Genomic DNA, 26,928 nt, shown 5'->3' with positions numbered 1-26,928 from the left:
TCAGTCCAAAGTAGCACTTGTTGGCAAGAGTGATTCTGCGTTGGATTTCAAGGCTAACATTATTATTTACTGGTGTTAATGCTGGTTCCCAAATAAACGAAATCGTCTACTTTTTCAAACTTGTAACTGTCAACAACAGGCGTGGGTGTCGTTCTGACTGTTTGTATGATAGCAGGAGAAGTTTCGCTTTGTCTTTGTCAGACCAACGCGATTTGCTTCCCATCTAACTCTAGGAAGGCAGAACAGACGTAGCCTTTGTTTTTACCGATTTTTGCGATGTCAAACATCAGATTAAAGAAATCTTAAGAAAAGGAATCACCTTGACTGAAATCTCGTTTGGTATCAAGTGGCTCGGAGAGGTCCTCCTCATTTTACACAGCCGTATAAGTTTCGCGGGGGATACCAAATTCAGACAGCGCGGCATAAAGACAACATATTTTGATGTTGTCGAAAGCGGCGTTGAATTCGACAAAGAGATATGGCGTGTGTCGATCCTATTATTTTCCAATATTTGAGGAATTGTGAATACCTGATCTATTGTGGATTTCTCAGGTCTAAAACCACACTCATAATCAGTGCGTGGACGGTGGGCTTCAGTCTTTTACACCATACAATGGATAAGACCTTTTAACCTATTCTTAAAAGGTTGAGCCCGTCGTAATTGCCGCCTATGGCGGGCGGGCTTTCTTATGGATTGGGCGGAGCACACTTAAATTCCAGTCGTCGATCATGCGTTCATCTGACCATATTCCGCATAAGAAGTGATTCATGCACCTTGTCAAAACTTTGACACCATACTTGAATAGTTCGGCTAGCAGACCGTCAACTCCAGCAGTTTTGTTGTTTTACAGATTCCTATCTAGAGATATGTCTCATCCACAGAAAAACTTATGGTTGCTTTGGCAGCAAGACAAAGTGCAAAAAAATTCATCAATCTTAATCAGGATTATCTGTGTTTTTACACAGACGCTTCTGGGAGATTGTGCTTAAGTATTCTAGTGCACAAACATTATCCCCGTAAGCGTGGAATGGACGTCTTCCATATTTCTTAATAGGGAGTTAACTACAAAATAATACAATATAGGCGAGAATAAACCAACTTGGATGTACATATTCTCTCGTAAACTCTGGCTTGGTATAAAAGACATATTACTACCTCAAAATCAGCGGAGTAAATATATCTTATAATTATTTGGTTCACTCTATGTCGTCTGGCTGCGGAGCACATGAAGTCAAAAGTAACGTTATCATTGTGTACCCTTACTTCCACCCTCAATTCGATCTTTGTTGCAAAGTCTTGCGGAGATAATTCTTCGATTATAGCATGTATGTTGCTAAAAATTTTAGTTTTTATTTAGTTTTTGATCATGTGCTTCAGTCTATTCAATATAAAGACCTTCGGACTGATTGGTCCGCGGCTTCTTGCTAGCCCATAATCAGTTTTTGGCGGTTTCGGTATGAAAAATATCATTCTCCGAAGAACGGGAATAACTACAAATGCTAGAGAGGCACGGAAAACTCTTATAGAAGCCTATAACATCTTTCAATAGCCATCATCTGTACCAGTCCTAAAAAGAGGGTTGAGGAAGCTTAACTCAATCTGCAGTCAGGTGTGGTAGAAATTAACCTGCTACCTGGGAAAGAGGTTTCCGAAGGACTGTTCAGTATCAATCATTGACGTCGCATAAGATGTATCAAATTTTCTGAGGTAATTTGGAAGTAGCTGTCATAGCCTGTCAGACTCTTAAAAGTTATCATATCACTGCTGATTTCTCTTATATTCCCTCTGCACAGTATGACATTCGGACCAACCGCGCAACAAGTTTAGTAAATTCAGTGTTTCACCATTGAACCGCTTGCTCTACTCACTTGTTATAAGTTCGCATGCTTTCTCAAAACCTCCAATCAATATACGCGCTACACCTTTCGATCCGCAAGTTGCGGGTCGTCTCTTTAACTGATTTCCAGTTTTTGAGTTCAGGGAGATCTGGAGTTCTCATTTTAAGGAGTAATCGAGACTTTTGCCGTTCGATAAGTATCTGCTTCTAACCGAAATTCAATAACTGACGATCACATAGAACTTCGTCTTCAAAGTCAATAAATACTTGGGTGTGGTTTGCCATAACTTTGTTGGTCAAGCACTCCTTGTCTTCGTTTGATTAAAAAAGTAGGTTTATTAGCTGTACTATCAATCCAAAGGACAAGTTGCCTTTCCAGTTGATTGCTGCCTCCGAATTACTTGTTAGATGGCAGAAGAATGGTTCTCTGTTGATCAGAGCTCCCTCAGTAACTCTAAAGGTTATGAGCCATAGGGCGTCACTACATTTTTTTTATCAATTCAGCTGGAAAAAAAAACTTTGATTTCCATTAAAGCGTAAAATTTCTATTCATTATGAAACTACTGAAATGTATCCTACTTTATAACCTAACGTTAAGATGACCTTATTTAACGTTTAACCTTATTTGGACTCTGAATATTGGATGCTCATTTCCTTTAATTCTTTTTTATGGGATTAATGGGCGAAATTTTTTTATTTAACTAGAATAGTAAGGCAGTAGGTTTCCTGGAATATTGCATTCAGACTGCAGGGATGTCTGTTATTAGAAAGAGATAATCTTAATACAACCTTAACCCACTCTTCCTTCCTAAGCAAAACTGGAAAAATCGTATCGCTTTCTTGTACCCTTATTATTTTATTTTCCTTATTTTTATTTCAAGAATTATGGCCCTCACTCACATATGTATGTATGTACGCATGCAGACTCCTTAGCTTTGGACTAACTAAACAAATTTTGGCAATGTTGCAGGCTGGTCATATACGAGGTCCGAAATCATGATATTTATTTTAACAAACTTAGGAAATTTATAATTTAGGCACCTCAGCCGGAAAATCCACGTAGGATTTCAAGTTTTTTCACCTTGAAATAATCATTGAACTTCTAAAAAGCTCAAGTGTTTTATAACTTTTTTCAACGGCACTGTTTTACGGTACTACTTAGTGAGCTATATGTATGTACGTATGTATGTATAAGCACTTATGTATTTGCTACCCTAATAATGATACTAGTAGTATGTGAAAGCAGTAAATCTTATAATTTCAGATTAGCTAAAACCATAATCGTTTGATTAAATGATAAAAATAATAAATATAAATAATACTCCGAAAAACTCGACTGTATCCAAGTAAATTGCTGGAATTTTTGCAGTAAAATTTTTTTTTTGAAGCACAACATTATTAGTGAGAGGCATACCGCTTACGGATGTAGAATTAGTCATATGTTTATATAGATTTATGAATATTTAAATGTTCAATATACATATGTACATGTAGTATAGCTACGCAACTATTGGAAGTTCGTCTGCAAACATTTTAATCAGCGTACAATTTTCCTATTGTCTCCTCAAAGTAAGTAAGGGTACTCGTGAGCTCAGAGAGAATATTAGCAATCATGTAAATGCATGCAATTTACAATACAAATTTTATTCTTTATAAAGCGGCAACCCAAATTCAACCTCTATCGCTTGAGTGCATGCGTACTTAGCTAATGCATTGCTCATTGAAACTCGAATGCAATCAGTATTTGCATCTTTAACGATGACTCTTGCGCAGCTGCATTGCGTTGAGGCAATGTCTGTATATATTTATTTATAGGCGCACATACACACTCACAAAACACGTGCATATGATTCGAGCTTTGGAGCTGATTTCATGTCAACTGCGGATATGTAATCGGTGAGTAAAGCCTTTAAAGTAAATAAATTTAAATCAATGTAATTCTAATGCAACAAAGAAACTGTGATTGATAAACAACAACCGAGCGTATTACACTTAATGCAAGTAAATACATTAGACTGTAGCACAAAAAATAGGCATGAAAACCTTTGTATGGGACAATAGAGAGTTACCATAGGACTTTACAAGTATTATTACAGCTGCCATATAAAGGGCACAACTGCCTAGCCGACGAGCTGGCAAGGAGGGGGACGGAAATATCTTAAATCAATTCTGCTCAGAATGTGGGCATACCCTTAATCTCCCGGAAACACAGACTAAAGGCTGAACTTATCGATGAGGTAAATACCAGGTGGGCTTTGGAAACACTCTGCCATACTACCAGGCAAATTTGGCCAAAGATTGATGTAAGGCGATCCATAGCTCTTACTAGGCTGGACAGCTCCTCCTTCATATTCGTAGTCGGAGTAATTACCAGACTCTTCCTGATGGGCATACACGGAAAAGCTTTAGGATGCCCCACTAACGATTTTTGTCGCAGTTGCAGAGACGAGAAAGAGGTGGGGACCGTCGAACACCATCTCTACCATTGTCCCGCGCTGGCCAACACGTGTAACCAATTTTTCAACAAGTAGTTTCTAAATTTTTTAGCCGACTTCAACTCGGCGCATGTCCTCGGGGAGGCAAGGAAACAAATGTCTTCGGCCAGTTATATTACAACGGGCTTTTCCAGCCTACGTGTGCTCCTAACCTATCCTAACCTTCTATGAGAGCTTCTATTGCACATAAGAGCGCTACCCCGACACGATATCAAAATCTGACAAGGTGATATACATGCCATTGTGGGAAATTCAGCCTTCAAGATGAAACCTCATATTTAGTCCTTGCAAGAGCGGAACAGACAAATAAAAAATGTACCGCCTCTTCAAAACATGGCAAATGGGGTTGTTATGCATACGTACGGTGACCATATTTATGGCAGCTAAATACGGAATAATTTTTCCAATTTTTTTCACAAAAGCTAGATAATTTAAAAAAACTTTTTCAATGATCCTAGATTTATTAGCACTGAAACAATATCTTTATTTGGCATATATTTTTTGATTCTTTGTGAAAGCAGCACATAAATATTCAGTAGTCTCATCGAAAAATTGTAGAATATCTTTCCATAACCTTATTCTTTGTGCTCGGTATTTTTAGCCAAGAAAATTTTTTACACCTATTCCTCCGCAGGGAAACATGATGAAATTATCCGACTACTTTTGAGGTACGAGTGCTATTCATTCAACGGACTATTTTCGACTCGGGTTTCGGCCTAGCAAAGCGTACCTTTGAGAACTTGTTTACCTTTTCAATATTCTCCTGGTAGCCTTCTTATTTGGAGTTTCTCGTGTTGAACATACAATCCTTCTTACCATCAGCAAACATTTTTTTGGCGTAGTTTCGCCTAATTCGTATCTTCTCTCTTCACAAAATTTAAAAATTGTCGTCAAGCTTCGTGTATTGTATTGAAATTTATTTTTAACAATAACCATATTCTTACTCACACATACCCAGTTTTTCTACGCAAAATTATAACTTCAGAAACCATCTTTGTGCTCCTCGATTTGAATCACAAGTGTTCAGATTTAAAAATAAGAGCTGGTTCATAGGCATGCCATTTTTTTAAGCTGTTATGGCGTCATACGGACAAATACGGGACATCAAAAGAAATACAGAACATTTGGCGTCCCGTACGAATTAAAAAATTCACCAGGACAATAGACGAAAAAGAGGACTGTCCCGTACAATACCTACGCATGGTCACCGTATATATATATCGATCAAAGCCAGGTGTTTTTGCTACGTAAATCGTCAAGCCAATAGTTCCATAAGTAGTCTATAGTCCAATACAGAGACCGTAACTGTTACAACTTTTATTAAAAAAATCGCTCTTTAACAATTATTTTTTGATTTTTTTTTTAATTACTCCTTAAATAACAGTCATTTCTGATTTTTATTTTATAGATCCAAAAACTTTTATCTAAATAACCTGCAAATAAAAGTTATTATTGATTTTTATATTATATGTCTTAGATAACAGTTGTCGAAGACTTTTATTTATGAAAGTCATCAATAAAAATCTGTCAGTACTTTTATTTTTTAAATCATACTTCTTAAAGTCATTTGTATATGTCATGGTATATTTTTTTTCTCCACCGCCTTCTTAACTGCAAAAAATAATAATGAGTTTTATACGTATGACTTAAAAGATAAATGTTCTCTAAGACATATAATATAAAAATCAAAAATAGTTGTTATTTCGGATTTTTAAATTAAAAGTCAAAAATAATTGTTATTTTTTCTAAATTTAGATAAAAAAATATTCAACAATTTTTATTGAGCTCGAGGCCGTTTTTTTAATGAAAATTTAAAACTTAAAAAAACTTAAGGACGAGCACACCTAAAAGTTAAACATTCTAAAAATAGAATTATTAGCAAAAACCAACAATACCAACAACCACATGATCAAGTTAATTGCAGCGGAACAGCTGCGCTTGATTGTGTTGGCATAACAAAAATGAAAATAGTGGAAAAAAGCAAACGATAATTTACAAGGCGTACTTAGCACGGTGCATAGGCAACGGGCTGAGTCAGTGGGATCGTCGGTTCGAAGCCTACTGAAAGAAGTCTGATGAGGAAATGTGGTGATTTCCGCAATAGCTATCACTACTACCATTTTTTCAAATTATTGTTGCTTTTCCACAATAAATTTTCATTAAAAAAAAGGCCTCGAGCTCAATAAAAATTGTTGAATATAATTGTTATAAGGCAAAAAAAAAAAATAGCAAAAACAAATTAGATAAAAAATTACAAAAAAAAATTATTTTTAAATAAAATAGGTTCCCGATGAAAAATGAAATCGAGTGGTATGTACCACATAGTTGTAGAACATTTCCTTCATAGTGAATATTTCAATGACAGTTTTCATCATTGATGGAGATTATTTTCCCCGACCTGCATTCGCTCGAAGCATCCCAAGAAGTCTCCGAACCATTGCTTATTAAAATATTCGGCCAGTTTTTTGCGCTATAACTGGCTGCGGACCGAGTAATAACTGATTTAAGCTCTCTCTGGCCAAATGGCCAGATGCTTCATTACCAGGTACATCAGGGGGCCAATTCTGGTTCTATGAAACAGTGAAGTGAAAATGAAAAATTCATTGTCAGTGAAAATTTAATTTTTTCACTTTATCGTTTCGTTATATAATTTTAATCGATTCTCGATTATTAAAGGCTATTCCATCAACATCTAACAAGTAATTATTTAATAAATTATTGTGAGTTTATGACAATGATATTCCTTACCACAAGATGATGGTTTTGAGAAACAAGCACAACTTTTCTTTTTCAGAGCCACAAAACATTGTGAAAAAAAGTTTTCACAGTGAAAAATTTTTGACAAATTAATTAATTTACATTTGAAAACAGAATCGTAATTTTATGTGAAGTGATGCAAAATTTTTTCACTTCACGTTTTCACAGAACAAGAATTGGAACCCAGAGCGACCTGGCACACAGGGTAACAACACAAGTTCATTATCTTTTCCAACATAATTTAGGCGAGACTTGCATTGTCGAACCAGTCCGGAAGTAGTGAGAGCGCTTTCAAATGCCTTGAGTGCAGTTTGGCTGTCACTAAAGACACCTTATCCACCTATTTTATACCATGTAGTTCATGGCCTTGAGGATTGCAAATACCTCAGCTTGGAATACCGATATATGCCACAAGAGAAAAGTGAATCCCCACTATATTCGATATAGAGACGAGATCGTGACCCAGTATCAGTTTTGGAGCGATCAGTAAAGATTCGACTGTGTGTGAGTCCGGGTTTATTGTTAAAATTAAGCCAGCATTGAGCCTCAGGGAACTCAACCTTGTGGAATAGTCTGAGCAATGATAATGGTGGCACACTTTTCGCTCAATATCATACCAACATCCACTTCTTCTCAGCCTGCACCTACACATAATAAGGGGGCAACGCGATGGTAAGTGTAGCAACGCATCAAGAGTAGCGCCAGGCGTTGTAAAGAAAGCTCCCGTTCAGCACACTGCGAACATCCCTTAAAGTTTCAAATATCGAAAAGCACGGCAAAACACTCGTAGAAGTTTTCTAAGAAAAAGGCACATTATTCAACAAGCGCAAGAAAATGCAAGATTATGCTTAGTCCACAAACTCTAAATTGAACATTTTCAGCGCCCACAAAACTTGAAGATCACCAAATGAAACCAATTTTTTATAGCGCTACTCAAAGTGGAATATTATTAACCAAATTAGAGTCCACTTTGAAAATTGATTTTATTTTATTTAGCAAGAAATATTCTAGTCTTCTTTTTATTAATCACACAAATATTGCCTTCATTATTAATTTCCATTCTCTTGTTTGAAGTCCCTTTATAACTCGACTACTTATTTCAATTCGAACTACAAGAATGCTGACTACGATAGAAAAAAATATCTAAACTTTTTGTGGAAATGTTAACTTTCCCAACGGAAAAACGCTTTCAGAAAATAATGTGTATGCACTTTTTTGCATTGGAGAATAAATTTAGTGAAGCGACAAAAAAGATCCATTAATCGATACTTTAAAATATTACTTTTGGACAGCAAATAGTAGCTGTCAGACCATAATAATAATATACAATGGTTTCATTGAAGAAATTTAGCATTCTGTGAATAAAAATTATCTTGAATGAACTAGATCACCTGACTGATTTGAACTAAGCTTGATCGATCAACGAAATGAACTAAAAGTCCCAACTATAATATTTAGAACAAGTAATTTTTAGCAAAAAAAAACCGACTTCAATTCTCATATAAATATGATTAGGTATTAGATGCATATATATATATATATCACGATCCAATGATCGGATCGAAACCAGATTAGTATGGGACCATCTCTGAGACACTACCTTTCCGATGCGAAAAGATTTATCGAAATCTGTTGACGTCGTCCAAAGTTATGCGGTAACATACATAAAAATAAAAATAAAAGATATTCCGACGAACTGATAACCTCCTCCTTTTTTGGAAGTTGGTTAATAAAAGATATTCCGATGAACTGGTAACCTCCTCCTTTTTTGGAAGTCGGTTAATAAAGTAAAGATAAATCGTGGTAATTTTTATTCGAAACTACCCTATCTTTTAGCAGTAAAAAAGGCAATTCCATAAAATCCATTCCCTGATTAGGTATTAGATGCATATTTATTTCTATCAAATTTAAAATTTTAATAGTTTTTGATGTTTACACTAAGAGCAATTATATGTTATTATTTTATATTTACCAGTAAATATTTAAATATAATTATTTAGCGATAAATTGCATATTGATAATATCGAAGTAAATGATTGCTTATTTAATACGTTTATAACTCTCCGGTAGATTGACAACAAAAGTTGAGATAATATATACACTTTTTTCATGTTCATAAATATTCTTATTTATGAAACAATACCAGTAATTGCAGTTCTGAACAGACACTTTCAATTCGAGGCAGCCTATGTTCAGAATACAAATTTAGTGAAAATCATTTTCTAGTCAATTACCACATATTTTTATAAATTTATTTATTGTTTATCATATTTTATTTTATTTTATTTTAAAACAAAATATTTCGTTTTATTAATTTCCTTATTTTTACCTACGCGCAGCAAACATTTTCTTGTATAAAAACATAAAAATAAAATAAAAACTCCATCTGCTTTCAGGACAAATAAAACTCTACTCCATGCCAAGATAAGACCGCTTATACATGGGTACATACATACATGTGCACACACGCGTTAAACCATTGCAACAGCTCGTACGAATCAGTTGTTAAGTGCACGTGTACCCAATTATCAAATTTGCTGCTTCTTGCTAACGACATCTGCGAATAAACCCAGTTGCGGGTATTTTGGGCTAAACAATAATTTTGGATCAAATTCTTTTATCGACATTTCCGGGTAAATTGTAAAATATAAACAAACCGCGAATTTTTACAATATTTGTATTAAACATACATACATACATATATTTATAGGTATGTATATGAGAGTATAAATTCAAATATTTATTACATGTATGCTGACACTAAAATTAATGGACGTGACTAGCGAAAAATGCTTGAGTCATTTGGTAGAAATAAAAACATTTCTCTCTCGAAATATTTAGTTAGAGACCACAAAGTAGTATAAACTAAATGCAATATTTATTTCAATGCTTTCGCTAATTCATGGCATTTCGAGCGCGTGCATCTGCACTCGACTTTTATGTTCATTAAAATTGTAATAAGTAAATTTTTTAAGTACTTTATAACTCGTCATTGCTTTCAAATGATCTCATTACAGTTCAAGCTTATTCTGTTACATGGAAAATAAATAGCAAATGCTGCTAAGGAACGAGAATTATTAAAACTGCGGAGAAGTAAAAACAAAAACACTCGTTAGTTACTGTTGAAAAATAATAATATTATTTTACATATATACATAAGTACTAGCGGACCCGCTGAACTTCGTCTCGGCAAGAATAATTTTTTTATTGCGACATTTTGGTACAACACTTTCACCAACTACTTATTATCTGCCCTGATTATGATTATGGTTTTGTAATGCCAGAAAGCTTATTGGGCAAATCCTAGCCTTGCAGACGTTTCTTTTAATATTTTTGTCGGAAAAAATTTTAAGTAAAAAAAATGTCTATCGCAAAATGGTAGTTTAAAGCTTACTTATGAGAACAAAACAGTGGAAACATGAATTTTTAAGTAATGTCGGCATATTTGCTCCAAAAATATGTATTCGAAAGTTACTCAAAGTGGGAAACGATTTAAAATTGATCATCCAAGTCAACAGATTTCTGCTCATTTTCATGTAGGTATGGAAAACAAAATCTAAAATAATTTGAAGCAAAATAATGAAGTTGGCAAAAAATATAATAAAAGCCAACAAAGGGTTGGATTATTTATAAAATAATTGTATATGTTCGTTGCTGACGCTACTCTTTTTTGCCGTTGAGAAAACTGATTTTGGTTCTGGTGGTAACGGCAGTAATTTAACCTTTACCCCTGCACATCTCAATGCTGGTGGCTCGGAATTAAAGTTTTACGGATTTGGTTAATAAACAGATGCAAATTTCTAGATAGTTGGCATTCCTCTTCATAATTATTACTTTTGGTTAAGAGTGTATTTAAATGCATTTCATTCACTCTACGCGTGAAAATATTTTTATCAAAATATATATTTAAGTCATTAAATTTTAGACAGGTAACAACACAATTCAAAAGCTTGTGTTCTTTACCAAACCCGGTGATGTTTCAATCATTACATTTGATGAAGTGTTATGGAAGATATGGCTCTAGATTGACCTGATACAGAGATTTTAGAATTTTAAACCCCCATTTTTATCTTCAAAAAGTGGTACCAACGATTGAATATAATAAAATATGATTGTATCGTAACACAAAAATACCTTTTGGAAATAAGTGTATAGATTTTTAAATAGTTGGCAACCCTCTTCGAAATTATTACTTCTGGTTAAGAGTGCATGTAAATGTGTTTCATTCGCTGAATGCGTTGCAATATTTTACTCAGGTGGCAACCCTTAATTTTTTCTTAACTTTCTTCGATTCTTTGCAAAAAAAGGCCATATACCAAATTATATAGGACTACTACTTTTGAAGACACTTTTACTTTTAATAAAAACCATTTATTAATTAATATATTTATAAATTTTTATTTTTTGAGCACATTGAACTTTGATGGACTTGGGCGAGCCTAAGATATTGGCCTAAAATTGTCATCTTTCACACAGATTATTTTTAGAGCATAATGAACCATATTTTTGCTATTACCAGTCAAAATTCTAAAAAAACGGATTTTCGGCCCACGATATTAACAACTGAAGCGAAAGCCTAAGCTGTTTTATTTTAATAAATTTCCCATATTGAAATAGCAGCTTTTTTCAAAACTGTCCTTTTGCAAGAATATATCGGAAGTCCAAGATACCTATTAAGAAAAGTACAAACACTTAGGGCTGGTTTCTGCAACTCAACTTAACTTAGTTTAGCCACTTTTTGGACTTAAGTCAAAAGTTAGCCTACGTTTTACACAGCTTATTCATGACTAAGTCAAGAAAATTGGCTTAACTAAGTTAAGTTGAGATGGAGAAACCAGCCCTTAATATAAATTCACGAGAACAAGTACGAAACGTATGTTCTGGATAACCACTACCAGCATCAAATATACTTATACACATATGTTTGTATGTATGTGTGCACAAATGCAATTTAATACAATCTATAAACGTACACTGAGGGAAATAATGCATAGTAAAAATGAATACTTTATATTTGATTATCGTTTAAAAATGTTCGTATTTAAAAATAATATTTTCATACAAAATTTATTACGCAAGTATTTGACTGTTCACATCTGAGTATGGATATATCTGTTCACATCTGAGTATACATACGCATCCCAAGCATGCAGAGCGCCGCTCTGAGAGCGTAGACAACACACACATCCATGCATAGTACAAACATGTTTATCCGTACAAATCGCGTGCTGTGGTGTTGATGGATATTCAACAGTTGAAAGCGAATTTATATGTCTGGGTGTAGCTGAGTGCGCAAAGATGCTTGCCACAAGTTGTTGATATCCGGAGATGGTCGGGTTCGAATTCCACTGCAGGCAACATGCAAAATAAATTTTTTTTTTTAGTTTTTGTCTTGATTATTCACTTCACGGATGCTTTTTCAGTATGAACGCGGTCATTTTAATATGCGCGTAATTGAATTGAATATTTACCAATATACAGTACTTTCGTTGACGTTTATAGTACGATCGATTACGTTTCTATTTGATTTTAATATTTTTTTCCCTCAGTGTAGGTAAATCCAAGCACACTATGCTGTTGGTAAGAGAGCACTTTCAATGCAAAATTCCAGCAAAGAGAACGCTTTTGTCTTGGTCGAAAGCACCTGGCCAACCCGTTAGGCCAACAGGTAATTTATCAGTTGTGATCAGTGATCGGACTTCTACCACATTGTGGTAGATCTACCACTTTTTGGAGCATCCACCACATCTACCACACAAGGTCTGAAATCTACCACATATTGAAATTTTTCAGTAGTAATAATTTAGCTCCACATGATTTTCTTTATTTTTTTTTTAATTTTAAGAGCAAAAATTGTCCAACACTAAACATTATGTGATAACAAGTAGGAACACGATCTCGAACCGAAGGTATCTAGTACTCCTTTTATAGTATCGCTGTAAAAATATCGTGATAAAAAGACTCGATATTCCAAATATCAATAAAAAATTCAAAAAATTAAATCTATATAATATTGGTCTAATTTTCTCTTAAAGAATTAACACTTTGCACTTTAATAAGTACATCACTAAAGCGCAAAATATATGCATATTGCTTTACATATAAATTCCAAAGTAAGTAGTACGACATAGATTTGCAAGAAATGGAATGTTTAAAAACAATATTAACAACAAAACTTCCAACAGAAATTTTCAGGGACCGTAACTTTTATTATAAAAATCACTTTTTAATCGTTATTAACTGAGTTTTATCGCTCAAAACATAACGATTATTTTTTGAGTTTCATTTTTTGCTCGGAAAATAATGGTTACGTTTTAAGTTTTATTTCTTGCTCTGAAAATAATCGTTATTTCTTGATTTTTATTTTTTGCTCAGAAAATAAAACTTAATTTTTGCGTATGCGTATGCGCATGCGTGAATAGATAGGGGCTGCTGCATTGAACTTTTAACGCCACTGTGGAGTGGGTAATGAAAATACAGAGAGCAAGATATAAGGGCAGAAACACAGACAAGGGCAACGACAAAACACCCAGATCTATTCACGCATGCGCATACGCATACGCAAATCTAAGTTTTATTTTCTGAGCAAAAAATAAACCTCTAGAAATAACGATTATTTTCCGAGCAAAAAATAAAGCTTAAAACGTAACGATTATTTTCGGAGCAAAAAATAAAACTAAAAACGTAACCATTATTTTCCGAGCAAAAAATAAAACTTAAAACGTAACGATTACTTTCCGAGCAAAAAATAAAACTAAAAACGTAACCATTATTTTACGAGCAAAAAATAAAACTTAAAACGTAACGATTATTTTCCGAGCAAAAAATAAAACTCAAAACATAACGATTATTTTCTGAGTAAAAAATAAAACTCAAAATATAATGATCAAACTTGACTTTTATAAGTAAAAATTAAAAAATAAAAATCAGTGCCGCCGAGTAATAAGAAATATATTGGTTTACCCCATATGCACGTAGCATTTCTCTTTCAGCATGATTTTTTGAGTTGAAAATTCAAAGGATAATATGCGGTCCCTGGAAATTTTAGTAAGGTAACGTCACGTCAGATACTTCGGCTGTTAAAAAAAGCAGGCCAGATTTTTACATTGGAATTTGGAAAATTAACTTTAAAATATTTCAAATATTACTAAAAAAATTTTATACAAAAAGTCTTGCCCAATTCCCAGAGTTTTAAATTTTGAGGTTTTCATTTTATTTTCTAATATTTTGTCATACAAATGTATCATTATGCACATTAACTTTGTAATGTACATTTACGATTCGATACGATACAAGGGTTCTGGTACTCGATTCCAAAAAATATCGTGTGAAGACTTTCGAGTAAAAAGTAACGGTATCGAATGGCAAAGATATCGATATGGCATCATATCGTATCGAAATTTTCGTGTCCCTAATAACAAAAACAATAGTATACAGTAAAACCCGCTTAAGTACCTCACGAAAAATGTCAGCTTTTTAGGGTACTTAGGGGGGTCGGGTACTTAAAAGAACCCGCTTAAGTACCTTGATGCGGGTACTTAAGCGAACATAATTATTGATATAGTTACATCTTTTTGTTAACTTACATAAATATGTAAATCCTTGAATAAAACATAAACATTTAATGAAGTATACGTATTTATTTAAGATTTTTCATTTAAAATACAGTTCATTTCCTAACAAATACCATGTAAACCGAAGCTTAAGATTATATAGAACACTTAAAGAAAAAAATTCATGAAAATGAAAAATTTTTTTTCTCAGATATGTTTTTTGAGTATACAGTTTTATAGCCCATTCAATTTTAGTGCAATAATGTGCAAGTTCCAAGTGGCTAAAAATTACCGCTGATTTTTTATATATTTTTTTGCCGAAGGTGAGCAACGCTGCCACTGAGATTCAAAATATGTAAATATTTTAAGGAATTTTAAAAGAGCATTTAAAAGAGGAAAATTATAGGTAAAATGGTAAATGGGGTACGAAAAATTGAGTACTTAGGCGGGTTGGGTAAATAATCGGGGAGGTACTTAAGAGAGAGATTTTCTTCAGATTACATTCAAAAATTCACATTGCCCAAAAATGTTGGTTACTTAAGCGGGGGGTACTTAAGCGGGTTTCACTGTACAAGATTTTGCATTCCCGGCGGCGATGAGATTTCTCAAGTAAAAGTAAACAAAGCCGAATGGGAGGGGAAAATAAACTGTCAAACAGTGAATTTTCTCAACTTCTCAATATTAAATTTTTCATCGGAAAATATATGATTTATAAAAAGAACTAATAAAGAAAATTTAAAAAATGTGCGATTTTTGTGAAAGTATTAGGACGTTAGAGTACATCTAAAGTTTTTAAGGCGTTGTTTTCTTTTATGTTAGGATTGTCAAAATCGGCAAAACCCAGGTTAAAAGTTTTCTAGTTTCTAAAGTTCTAGAGATTCGAATTAAAAAGTTTTCAGTTTAGTTGAGGCCATGCAGATTTTTTTAAAATTTTGTAAAATGTTTGATCCGAAACCTGAGATCTGCCACATTTTTTCTAAATCTACCACATTTTTTTCCAGAATCTACCACACAGAATTTTTATTAAGTCCGATCACTGGCTGTGATACATGGGCTGGTTCTCTTTTGTTTGGGTGCACATGCACCGAGCAGCATCTACTTAATCTGCTTATGCGGCTGTAAGTAAATTGCGCGTAGCAGCGTAGAAATATAGACATTAGGATGGGCTGGAAATCCGATATTTTGGAATCTTTATTTTTAATAGCAAAAATATGGTTCATAATGCTCTAAAAAATCTAAATATGCGAAAGATAAAATCTTCGACAGATATCTTAGGCTCCCCCACATTAATCGAAGTTCAAAGTGTTAAAAAATGTGTTTAGTTTACTTCGAACGCACATTTAATTCTCTGCAAGGAGGTCATCATTCCAAATTATGCAGTACTAATAATTTCGGAGGTAATTGCAATTTTAGTAAATAAAAATTTTTAACTTTTAATATGTAATGGAGTACATACATATCTATTCACTTTCATCACTAGTTTCGAATTCCACAATAAGTGCAATCTGTTTGTTTCAATTCAAATTGTTTCAATCTTCAGTTTCATAACTGTTACATAAATAGCTGTTACAAGTTCCAGCAGCTAGCCTTCTGTTTGGCCGAGCTTCTCCTCCAATTTGCGGCGTCCGCCTTGATGTTGTCACACAAAGGGGAGGGATCTACAGTTTTACGCCGACTCCGAAAGGCGATTGTATTTTTATGAGAAGCTGTTTTTCATGGCAGAAATACAATCGGAGGTTTGCCATTGCCTGCCGAGGGCCGACCGCTGTTAAGAAAAAACCTTTTTTCTATATTTTTGCGATGTTGCTTTGACCAGGGTTTGAACCCAGGCGTTGGAAGCGCGCACTGCTTACCACTACACCACAGCGGTCTGAATTTAAACAAAAATACACCACATTTTTATACCTTACAAAAAAGTCATCCAAAAAAGTAGATTTTAATGCACATACATAAGCTTAAGTATGTATATGTACGTACGTAAGTTAGGGCGGGTCAATTTGTATAGAAAATTTTTTCAGTTATGCGCGTATGGCATATAATGGTTATATGTGCATGTAATTCTAAGCAAATTTGCCGAAGAAATTTGGAGTTGGCCAAATTGCGAAAATATGTTTCTTGGCAGTGCTTTAATTTTGTATAAAAAATGCAATAAGGCGCTTTTTGGTATGAGGAATCCTCTCTGCACTTATCTTTTTCTTAAAACTTCCACCAGAGGACGGAACAGTGAAAATTTACAAATTTTCTTCGAAACATATTTTAACAATTTGGCAAATTCCAAATTGTTTTCGACTCATAGTTCCTTTGGCAAACTTACTCAGAATTACAAGTATAATCCTCCTTTCTATGCTATACGCGAATAGTAAAAAAAATTTACCCGCGCTAATGTATGTACGTACATACATACATATAAACATATATATTAAATACGATGCATTGAATTTTCAATAAAAATTACAACTAATTCAATTATCATTCGATAAACTTTGAATTCTGTAATCCATTTGAACAATTACCAGCACTCAATAATGCATATAAAATACATTTATAGTTATATATTCATTCATATGTATTTATACACACGTACACTCATATACATACATAAATGTGGAGCACAGCATCGCCAGTGGTCAATCGAAATCAATTGAAATGTATCTAGAATATCAATCAAATGCAACGAAATGTTTAGCAACATTTGCATCTACAGCATGGACTTGCTTTTGTCTCTGAACGCCACACAGCTCTTGTACAATCATTGGTACCCGCCGCCGCCCCCATTATTCTTTGCGCTTCTCATGCTGTTGCCTTTATTTTAAGCGATTTTGTGGTACCACTTCAACCAGTTTTTCTTTGTTGGGGCTAGCGAGCAGTTGCTAAAGAGAATTGTGCGCATTGAAAGCGTTGGACTTGTATAAAAATACATACATACGTACGTACATATGTATCTACAAACAAATGTTTTTGTAAGTAATATACGTAAATTTGGGTTAAAGCTGGAACTTTTGATAACAAGCTGCTTCGATAGCTCTCTTTCGCTCGCATACGTACAGGGTTGCCACTGACGAAACAAAAAATTTACCATCCACTTGAGAAAAATCTACCAAATCTGGAAAATATCTACCAATAAATTGTTTATAGTTATTTTAATAAAAACTATATTTTTGTTATTTTTTTATTTATTTTAATTAAAACTATAGTTTTTTATTTTTTTAGTTATTTCAATAAGAATTAAAATTGTTTTAAGGAACTTTTTATTTAACTAATTATACGGTATTTGAGCCATATTACTGGCATATTCGCAGTTTCCTTCAACCGAAAGCGGAAGTGATAAAACTAAAGGCAACAACGAACTTCATAAAAACTTCAACTTTGAAAAACTTCAACTCGAGTTATTATAGACAAATACAGTGACTCAAAAAGGCACTTGGTGATTTTTTTTATTACTCGCAATCTTTTTCAAGAACAAATTTTTGTTGCTTTAACTAAATCCATAAAAATTAAGGATTCAAACTATATACATTAGACCGCATAACTCCCATACAAAAAAAATCGGTACTATTTTTCCATTGGAATTATAACATCTATTTTATTTTAAGACCTCCACCAAAATATTTCGGAAAAATAATAAGAGTATTTTCAAATCGGTCCAGCTCGCTTAAATCTTAATATTTTTCCGCAACCGCAAAACCGCAACTTTTTTTGGCGATGCAGTCTAATATACACACAACATTTAGAAAAATTAAAAAAAATTTCGTCCAAATTTCGAATTTTTTACTCTGAAATTTTAGAACAATTTAAGGTACCGAGTTTTAAAACAAATAATACTTGAGCATAGCTCACAATGTGCTTCCCGTTTTTTTGTCGCCAGTCTTTTGTGTTTTTTGTGTTTATTTAACAATTTCTATTGATAAAAAATGGCGTTGATTTAATTTTTTTGTGAACAATCATAGTGCGTCATTACATGACCGTAAATTTTTTCTTTATATTTATGTATTTAAATAATCATTTAAAATATGTAAGCAATCAAAAGCTCCTCGGGATTCCAGTAAAATGAGTTTTGCATGGAGCACGATATGTTCGCCTTATATCGATACACATTTATACTTATGTAAGTATATAAAAAGTATGCAAAGAAATTTATAATATAAAGATAACTACGAAAAATAAATCGGGAACGAAAAGTTCAACAAAAATCTACCAAAATGAGAAAAAATTTACCTTTTTACCAACCCAAATATTTTCTACCAATTTTGGTAACATTTTACCAAAGTGGCAACCGTGCATACGTAGTCACAGTTGATCGCTTGCGCCACTACGCTCATTCACTGACTTACCGCGCCGACCACCCCAAACGCCCACTCTCAAGCACCGCCACAGCCAAGTAGACGACCGACTGAACGCTAGCCAAAAGAGACCTGATGAAGTAAGAGATACAAATCATTCATACTACAATTCACATCCGCCTTTTCATATTATTTGACTGGGAGGCAACGAACCAACAAACGAGCACAACCATACGATTAACCAGCTGACGGCGGGCTGAGCTAAATTGAGCTGAGTAGAACAGCAGAGAATTTAAAACAAATGTATACAGTGAACTGCGAATAGACGCTGCAAAGCACTTTTGCTTTTATTTTCAAATGCTTACATTTATTCGCTCGCTGAGCTGCCGCGCTGACAGTAGTTGATGGTGCGAACGCAGAGAGAAGTTGGTTTTTTGGCTGCTAAAACGTTCGAGTCTTTCTGGTGCACCATGGAAAACCAATAGAGTAAATTAAATAAGTCAATTGGTGCTTTTTGGGTGTTCGGTGCTAGCAAACGTTGTCGGTATTTGCAGGCCGTGAACCGAGAAATAAATTAATTAAATAATAAATAACTGGAAGCAAAATTTAACAAACAAATCACTTAGTGTTCATTTAGTTGCTTAAAAACAAGAAGAGTAGCATTGTATCTGCTCGCAAAGGCGTGTGTTTAAATAACAAAAAAACAAAAATACAACTAATACAAAGCGCTTCAGACGCCAGAGGGCAGACAAAAAAGCTGGCGCACCAACTGTGAGCATAAAACACAAACAAAGTGTTTTGTTTATGTGCATTTTACATATCAAAAATTGGGCAATGCAAAGCGATAAATTAAACAACAAAAATAAATATCAAAAATGTGTTCGCATCAGAAAAGTGTAAAATGTTAGCAAATTTAGGGAGAAATCAAATAAAAAATTATAAACAAAGTGCTGCGATATTTTTTTAAGCAGCGCTGGAGTCTAACCTGGAAACAGACAAAAGTACGTACAACAAAAACAAATATACATATATACATATATATTACGAAAAGTAGGTACATAAATATTTACGAAATGTGAATCAGGAAAGAAATTTTTTGTTGAGAGTCAGCACGAACAAGCAAGATGCAAGCGAACAAGCGTAATTTGTTCTACAATCTTTAATACTGCATATTTTTGTAAATAACAAATATACAAATAAATTTAATTATGCAGAGTAAATAACATACATATATGTATGTTTTTTTTTTTTTTTTGTTTTACGTATACGTATGAATATATGCCATGAATTCTTGTCAGAGGAGTCTCTTTTTATACCCGAGCGCACTTTTGCACCTTTGTAGTTATTATAACTTGGTTGTAATAGCCTAAAAGAATGGAGATAGATATAGACAAATATACAATACCAAAATACTTAGAATGAAAAGAGAAATCTACTAAGCCGTGACTGTTTGTCCATCCGTCCGTCTGTGCACACGATAACTCCAGTAAAAATTTAGATATCTTAACCTACACTCCCAGTCACCAGTCACGACAAAAAAAAAATTTCCCAAAATCAACGATATTTTGTAGCCACTTGAAACTCGCTTTAAACTTTGTTATACTAAGATTGCATGGGCTACAAAACTGCATACCCGAAATTTTTCTAAAATTATTATTATATTATACACTGCAGGTCATTAGGATAGCACACCCCTTTGTTTACATGTTTTTTTAAATTTGTATACAATTTTAAAATCGGAATTACATATAGAATATGCTACATTTTTATACAAATTTAATGAATCTTAAACAAAAAAAGGAAAATTATAGATACTTAGGATCAAAAGGGTGTGATATTTAAAAGACTGGGACTGTACCAAGACGTGTATTTCTCTTAAGTCAAAGACGGATGCTATTGATAATGGGCAAAATCAGGCAATAACCATGACTACCTCCTATATAACGGTAGTTTTCAGCAATACATAAACTGCGATATTTTAGTAGCTACTGAAGTTTATTCACTCAAAATGTATATTTACAATGATATATATATACAATCGCCGTTCGGAGTCGGCGTAAAACTGTAGGTCCTTCCGCTTTGTGTGACAATATCAAGGCGCACGCCACAAGTTGGAGGAGAAGCTCGGCCAAACACTAAAATATGTGTAAGCGCCAATCTATTATTATTAGTAAAAGGTCTGTTGGCGGATAGAAAACTCGAAAAGCTTTACAGGGCTCTCAAACACATATTCGGCTACATAGGTTTCGTCATGGAACCACTTTCTTTCGACTAATTGGGTGGCTTTCTTCCAACAGAGTGTCGATGCTTAAGTTTGAGGCAACATTTGTAGCTTCAGTCAATACTATTGACCGGAAATCTCTGAAGCGCTGTTATTCACAGGATAGCCGACATATACTGCGTGCTACCACCCCCAATGTTAGCTATGAACTTTAAAGATTCTAGATATTACTGTCATTGCTGGAGTTTATACCAAATGCTTCTCATTAGTATGAAATAAAAAGATTTCAATTATTGATCCTACTTGAATCTCCTCTCTCTACGATAATTCTAAGAGGTATCGCATCCACCGATTATTTTTGTCATAAGAATGCTATGTAATAGAAATATTTCCTCCCTTTTCTGGTCAATATAATTTTCATTCAAAGCATCTTCGAAAAACGGAGAAATTTATTTTTTAATTATGACTCAGTCTCTTCAAAAAAAATTGGTTTGGTCCAATATCCAGCCAAGTGCTGTACAGTGTATATTTATAATTGCTTTTTTTGTTTACTAACAGCTGATTAAAAATATTTATGCTTTTTATACTTTTTGCTATTACTGAAGCAATTTTCTGTCATATTTACGAATTCACAGCAACTAACACCCCAGAAAAGAAATAAACAAATTACTTAGTTTTTATTTAAGGAAATTAAATTGCTGTCTTAGGTAGATGTTATATGTATCTACATATGAACTTGAATACAGATGCATCAACTTAACCCCCACAGTGATATTTTCCGCTACCTTCACAGTTAAATTATACAAGTCAAAGTGCACGCAAACAGACATGTAAATGAAAGAAAAGACAATAGACCTGCAGGCGCAGCTGCCACGCGAACAGCAACCAGTGTTACCGTTTTAGCCCTTTGGTGGCTAGATTTAGCTACCACATACTTTTTTTGGCCACATAAATTTAAAATTGCCCCTCGCGCTTTTCTTAGCCCTTTAGAGAATTTATTCATACTGGACATGAAAAAGTTCTATATGCTTAATTTGATCTAATTTTTTTTTTGCATTTATGTAAGAGATGAATTAATATGCTTCATTTGTTAAATGGCCCATCCAGTCGATTGACCGTGTATGTTCTTGTGGTGATTGTACCAGCTGCCGGGGCGACTTCAAAAACTATTTGAAAATTTTATGATTGTACCAGCATGCTGGTGTCGTGAGTGGTGAAATTAGCTAAATTTTCTAAGTATAAAAAATATTAACTATATGAGTCAAAGCCGTGTTTGTGGAATACTAAGCTCACGATATTGCAGTTGTGAATTAAAAAAAAAGAACAATGTTTAACAAAATGGTAGAAAAATTATGAAATTTCTGCTCAAATCATTTCGATCTCTCCTCGACCTCATTTGTAAAGAAATAAATATTGTACCAGCATGGTGGTAAGTTATATGCTTCGAGCCTGATGGTACAATCGCTTGATCGAGCCAGCAAGCTGGTGTCGTATATTTCCCCTTTTATACAAAAACGTTTTTGGTTGGATAAAATATTAGTTTTTTTTCCAGGGTTCATTGTTTTTCTATACCTTTACTTATTGAAAATGTTTGCGTGTATACTAATATATGATTATGTAAGTAAACAATCCTAGCTACCATTTTTAGCCACACCGACTTTTTTTAGCCCTTTTTTTAAAGGAATTCGGCTACCACTAAAAATGCTTCGCGGCAACACTGACAGCAACCCCCTGATGTGACTCGTTAGGCAACATTTGCAAAATGCATTTTCCCACCACCGAATGACAGACCGGGAAATGTACTGTTTTTGCAACTTGCTTTCTTCAGCTCATCCGATTCAACCGCCTACCCACCCTGTTTTCTAACAATTTCTACTTTCTTGTAATTAAATAAGTACAAACACATGTACGATAAAAGGATGTACATACATTGGATCGTATAACCTTTCAAGCAAACAATAAAAGTTCGCCGTACCCCCTGAGTCAAGGGTGGTTTTGCAGGGCAATTTTGAAAAAATTTTGTTTCGTCGTCTTTTTTACATTTTTCGGTGACACCTACATTTGGCAAATAAAGAAGTTTTTTATAAATACTTCTACAGAAATAATCAAAACTAGTGAACCCGCATGGCGTTAAAACGCCCAAGATAGAATTTCAAAAACCTTTAAACTACTCCAAATATTAGTAAAGTACATATAAGCGATTCGAGTATAATATTTCTTCAAAATCCATGTAGCCGTTTCGCATAGTAGGTTTTCAATATTATTTAAATTAATTTAATTTTAAATCACCTTGTACCGATAAAAAGTTTCTAACTTCAAGGCAAGGCAAGGTCTTTATTTTTCAGGTTATACAATTTACATATTTTCGAGTAAACTTCTACAAAGTTCAATTCAGAAGCCTGAAAGCCTTTTCAAACCCATTTCGATAATAATAATAATAAATAATTTGAATGCAGCTTATAAAATACGTGCCAAACTTCCTAAATATATTTCAGAAATAAAATCCTTTCAACGCCATTACGACTGACACACATATTTTAATAATTCATTTGACTTTTTAAATAATTTTAATATTTGAATAAAGTAGTTTCGCGCTAAGATATTCTAAAATATTATTCCTCTAACATTACGATACATATTTTAATTAACTGATGGATTAAGTTGAATTTTATTTTTTTAAACGTGTGGCAACCCTGCTAAATATAGTTCAGAAATAAAGATTTTTCAAACTCATTCGACTGATACCCATATTTTAATAATTCATTTGACTTTTTAATAATTTGAAATAAATTTTTAGACAGGTGGCAACCCTCTTCCAATACCTCAAAAATATTCTTAATATTTAAACTTAAGGCTTCTTAACACTCTTTTGTTTGACTTCCATATTTTGACATTTCATATAACTTTTGGAAGAGTTAACTAAATCGACACTTGAAGCAGGTGGCAACCCACTTCAAAATATTTTTAAACTGCTACCTTCTGAGCACCCTTTCGTTTGGCACCCATATGTTGAAACATTTTTTGCCTAATTAATTTCGTTAACTCAAATTTAATTTGACTTTTTAAATAGGTGGCAGCCCTCTTAAATTCAAGTTAAGAAAGAAAGATTTTCAAAACCATTTCCGTTTATACCAATTTTGTAATATTTGAGTTTTTTTTTTGATAATATGAATATAATTTTTTAAAGGGTGCCAACTTTTCCAAAAAAGTAAAAATTTATTGCATATCTGCAGTCGAAGCCTCTTAATTTGATTTAGGAAAATCGAACGAACGGTGCGGTTATTATGGCAGTGCTTATTAAAAAATTTTAATTCAATTGTTTTTGAGGTGGCAACTCTGTTCGAAAAAATAAAACCAGTTTGCACAAGGCCAAGCGCTTTAATTTGATACCCCATTTTTGAAAATCGAGCGAACGGTGCAGATCGTTTATGCTGCACAAAAAATGCCTTCGCGTATTATATACATATATATATATATTATTTATATAGATACTTCCTTAGCAGAAGTTTAATAAGGGTGGGGGGAAGTGAGATCCGGTGGTAAGGATTTGGGGTGAATGAACTTTGGAAATAAATGTCTCCTCAATACAAATCCTTGATACACATCGCTTTTAAAATGCGTATGTAAAGGCCCAAGAAATTACTAAAAATGTAGAAAGGTGATCCTATCTTCGGTAAAAAAAAAAAACAAAAAAATACCTTCGATTCGAAAAACTTCCTTAGCAAAAGATTTTTGATGAGATATAATTTACTGACCTTAACGTGGCACATTAGGATGGCAGGAATCGAGTTCTGGTGGGGAAGTACTAGAACAGGGTACTTGTGGTCAATGAACTGTTTAAAAATCCAACGCCAACGGTCGGCCAAAAATTTTTTTTTCGAAATTGTCGTGCAAAAATATATTAGATTCAGGGGTGTACGGTCTAATACTCGCACTGAAACACAAACACGTCTTTATAAGTACCTATGTGTAGGGAAAATAAAAATTTTAACAGCAATTTATTTCCAAACAACAAACTGCTGTCCGTAGAAGATTCACAAAATATATACATACATAGGTTTTTATCGATAAATTTTTGCCAAACTTATGGCTAGAAAAGCTTTTGAATGAGCGAAGATTACTAAAAATGAAGGGCGGCTGATAGAAATTCATGAAAGACTAATAGGGCATCATGGTCCAGATGGCAGATTTTAGGAGTCCGACTTCTCTCAGCTTGCTTGAAAAGCCAGGAAGAAATCAAACTGAAAGCAGTCTTGAAGCATTGGCACATCACGTTCCCGCTATTTATTCCTACACAGTTTGAACTTAGTATTTTGAAGCTTGACTGACTATATATAACTGTCCAGATAATAGGTGACCTACTGGTTTGGAAGGTCTGGAAGTGACGAGTTCAAAATTGCTTGGTGTGAGTGTATCGAATGCGACCGACCTGAGTATACCAACTCAGCAGTTATTGCTATCGACGAAGACTAGCTGAAATAATAAAATCGTTCCAGTCCCGCAAAGACAGTGGAAGCTATATCTCATGCCAACCCGTCATCTTCTTTGCTGTCTTCAACCCCACATAAACTGGTATCTGGGATCAAGAACAGCGAGCCCGTTTGTTCATAAGTAGACATTTTTTGCCAAATCTTACCACTTTGGACAAGGAAGTCCGCATCTTTCTAACCCTGTATGAAAATTATGATAAAGGGCAATTTTTATTCGATGGGGAAGGTCTCTGCTTTTCAAACATCTATCGAGCACTCTCGTTTTATCTCCAACAGCTAACGACCCTGAGGTTGAGGCCAACGGTGTCAAAGTCACTGCACTGTGTTTGGATCCGATGCATTTTTGAACCTTACATTTTGGTTCAAGCCCAGCGCATAATCCCGAAGAATTTTGGTGGCCTTCCATCCATAAAAAACATTTAGCAATTTGGAAGTATCTCTGCCAATACCGTTTTAAAAATTTATACACCGCACTTTTTTCACTGCTCCATAAACATTTAAGAGATCTGATTTCGCTTTCAATACATTCTCTCTGTTCAAAAGCAAGGCACTCTCAGTATCGAAAGGCAAGTTCCTAGAGTTTCTTAATTGTTATTAGAAAATATTTTTATTTCATATCATAATCCAGTGATGTTGTATGCACATTGTAAAGAGCAAATTTGTATAAATTTTGTACAAAACCAGCGTAAATCCTCTCCCGGTAAGTATTAGTTCTCACAGACAGATTTCATTGCAATTTGGAAAACAATTTTTCGGAATTTGGAATATTTAAAAATATGCATCATATTCAGATAAAAATATATAAGTATTATGGATGTGGATATGTATGTATATTTATGTATATGAATTAAAGCACAATACAAAATCAGTTTTAGTTTTGAAAACAACTTCTATCTTGTCTGCTAAGCGATTTGAATTGCGACTGCGCCTGATTTATTGAGTAGTATTCGCATACAACCAGGGATGCCTTACTTTTCAAAATTCTTTTTTTGTGTAATCCACAAGAGCAGTCATAAGTGGGAAAAGTGCGCAAGTACATACATTTTTACATACAGATTGGCTGTCTATTGCTTAGAGAATTATTTAGTTTAGCAGACTTTTTATGCCGCCACAAATAACTCTCATCTTAGTTTAAGTACACTTATTTTTATTTTGATAAACCGGTTATTGCAAGGGCTGGAAAGTGGTCGCACGAGACATTTATTACACCGGTATACAAAAAAAGTGGTGTATGCTTTTAAACAGAAACAACCATCGACATATATTTCGAGTAAATTACGAAAACCGAAAAAAA

General features: G+C 33.8%; 1 protein-coding gene across 2 annotated transcripts in view; it reads left to right on the top strand.

The window, feature by feature from the left end:
* LOC118740540 (ABC transporter G family member 4-like) overlaps window positions 1–26,928 on the top strand; it is a 157,887-nt gene that overhangs the window by 25,854 nt on the left and 105,105 nt on the right. Inside the window, exon 1 of one of the 2 annotated variants that reach the window (XM_036472116.1) lies at window positions 18,927–19,924. The exons of the other annotated variant lie outside the window; for it this stretch is intronic. The gene's annotated coding sequence lies outside the window, so the exon portion shown is untranslated. Of the gene's footprint in view, window positions 1–18,926; window positions 19,925–26,928 lie in introns of those variants that run through there. 2 annotated transcript variants of the gene reach the window in all.

The sequence above is a fragment of the Rhagoletis pomonella genome, unplaced genomic scaffold (assembly GCF_013731165.1).
Source record: "Rhagoletis pomonella isolate Grant_MI unplaced genomic scaffold, Rhpom_1.0 Rhpom_scaffold_00006, whole genome shotgun sequence".
NCBI classification, from domain to species: domain Eukaryota; kingdom Metazoa; phylum Arthropoda; class Insecta; order Diptera; family Tephritidae; genus Rhagoletis; species Rhagoletis pomonella.
This window is presented reverse-complemented; position numbering and strand designations above follow the sequence as displayed.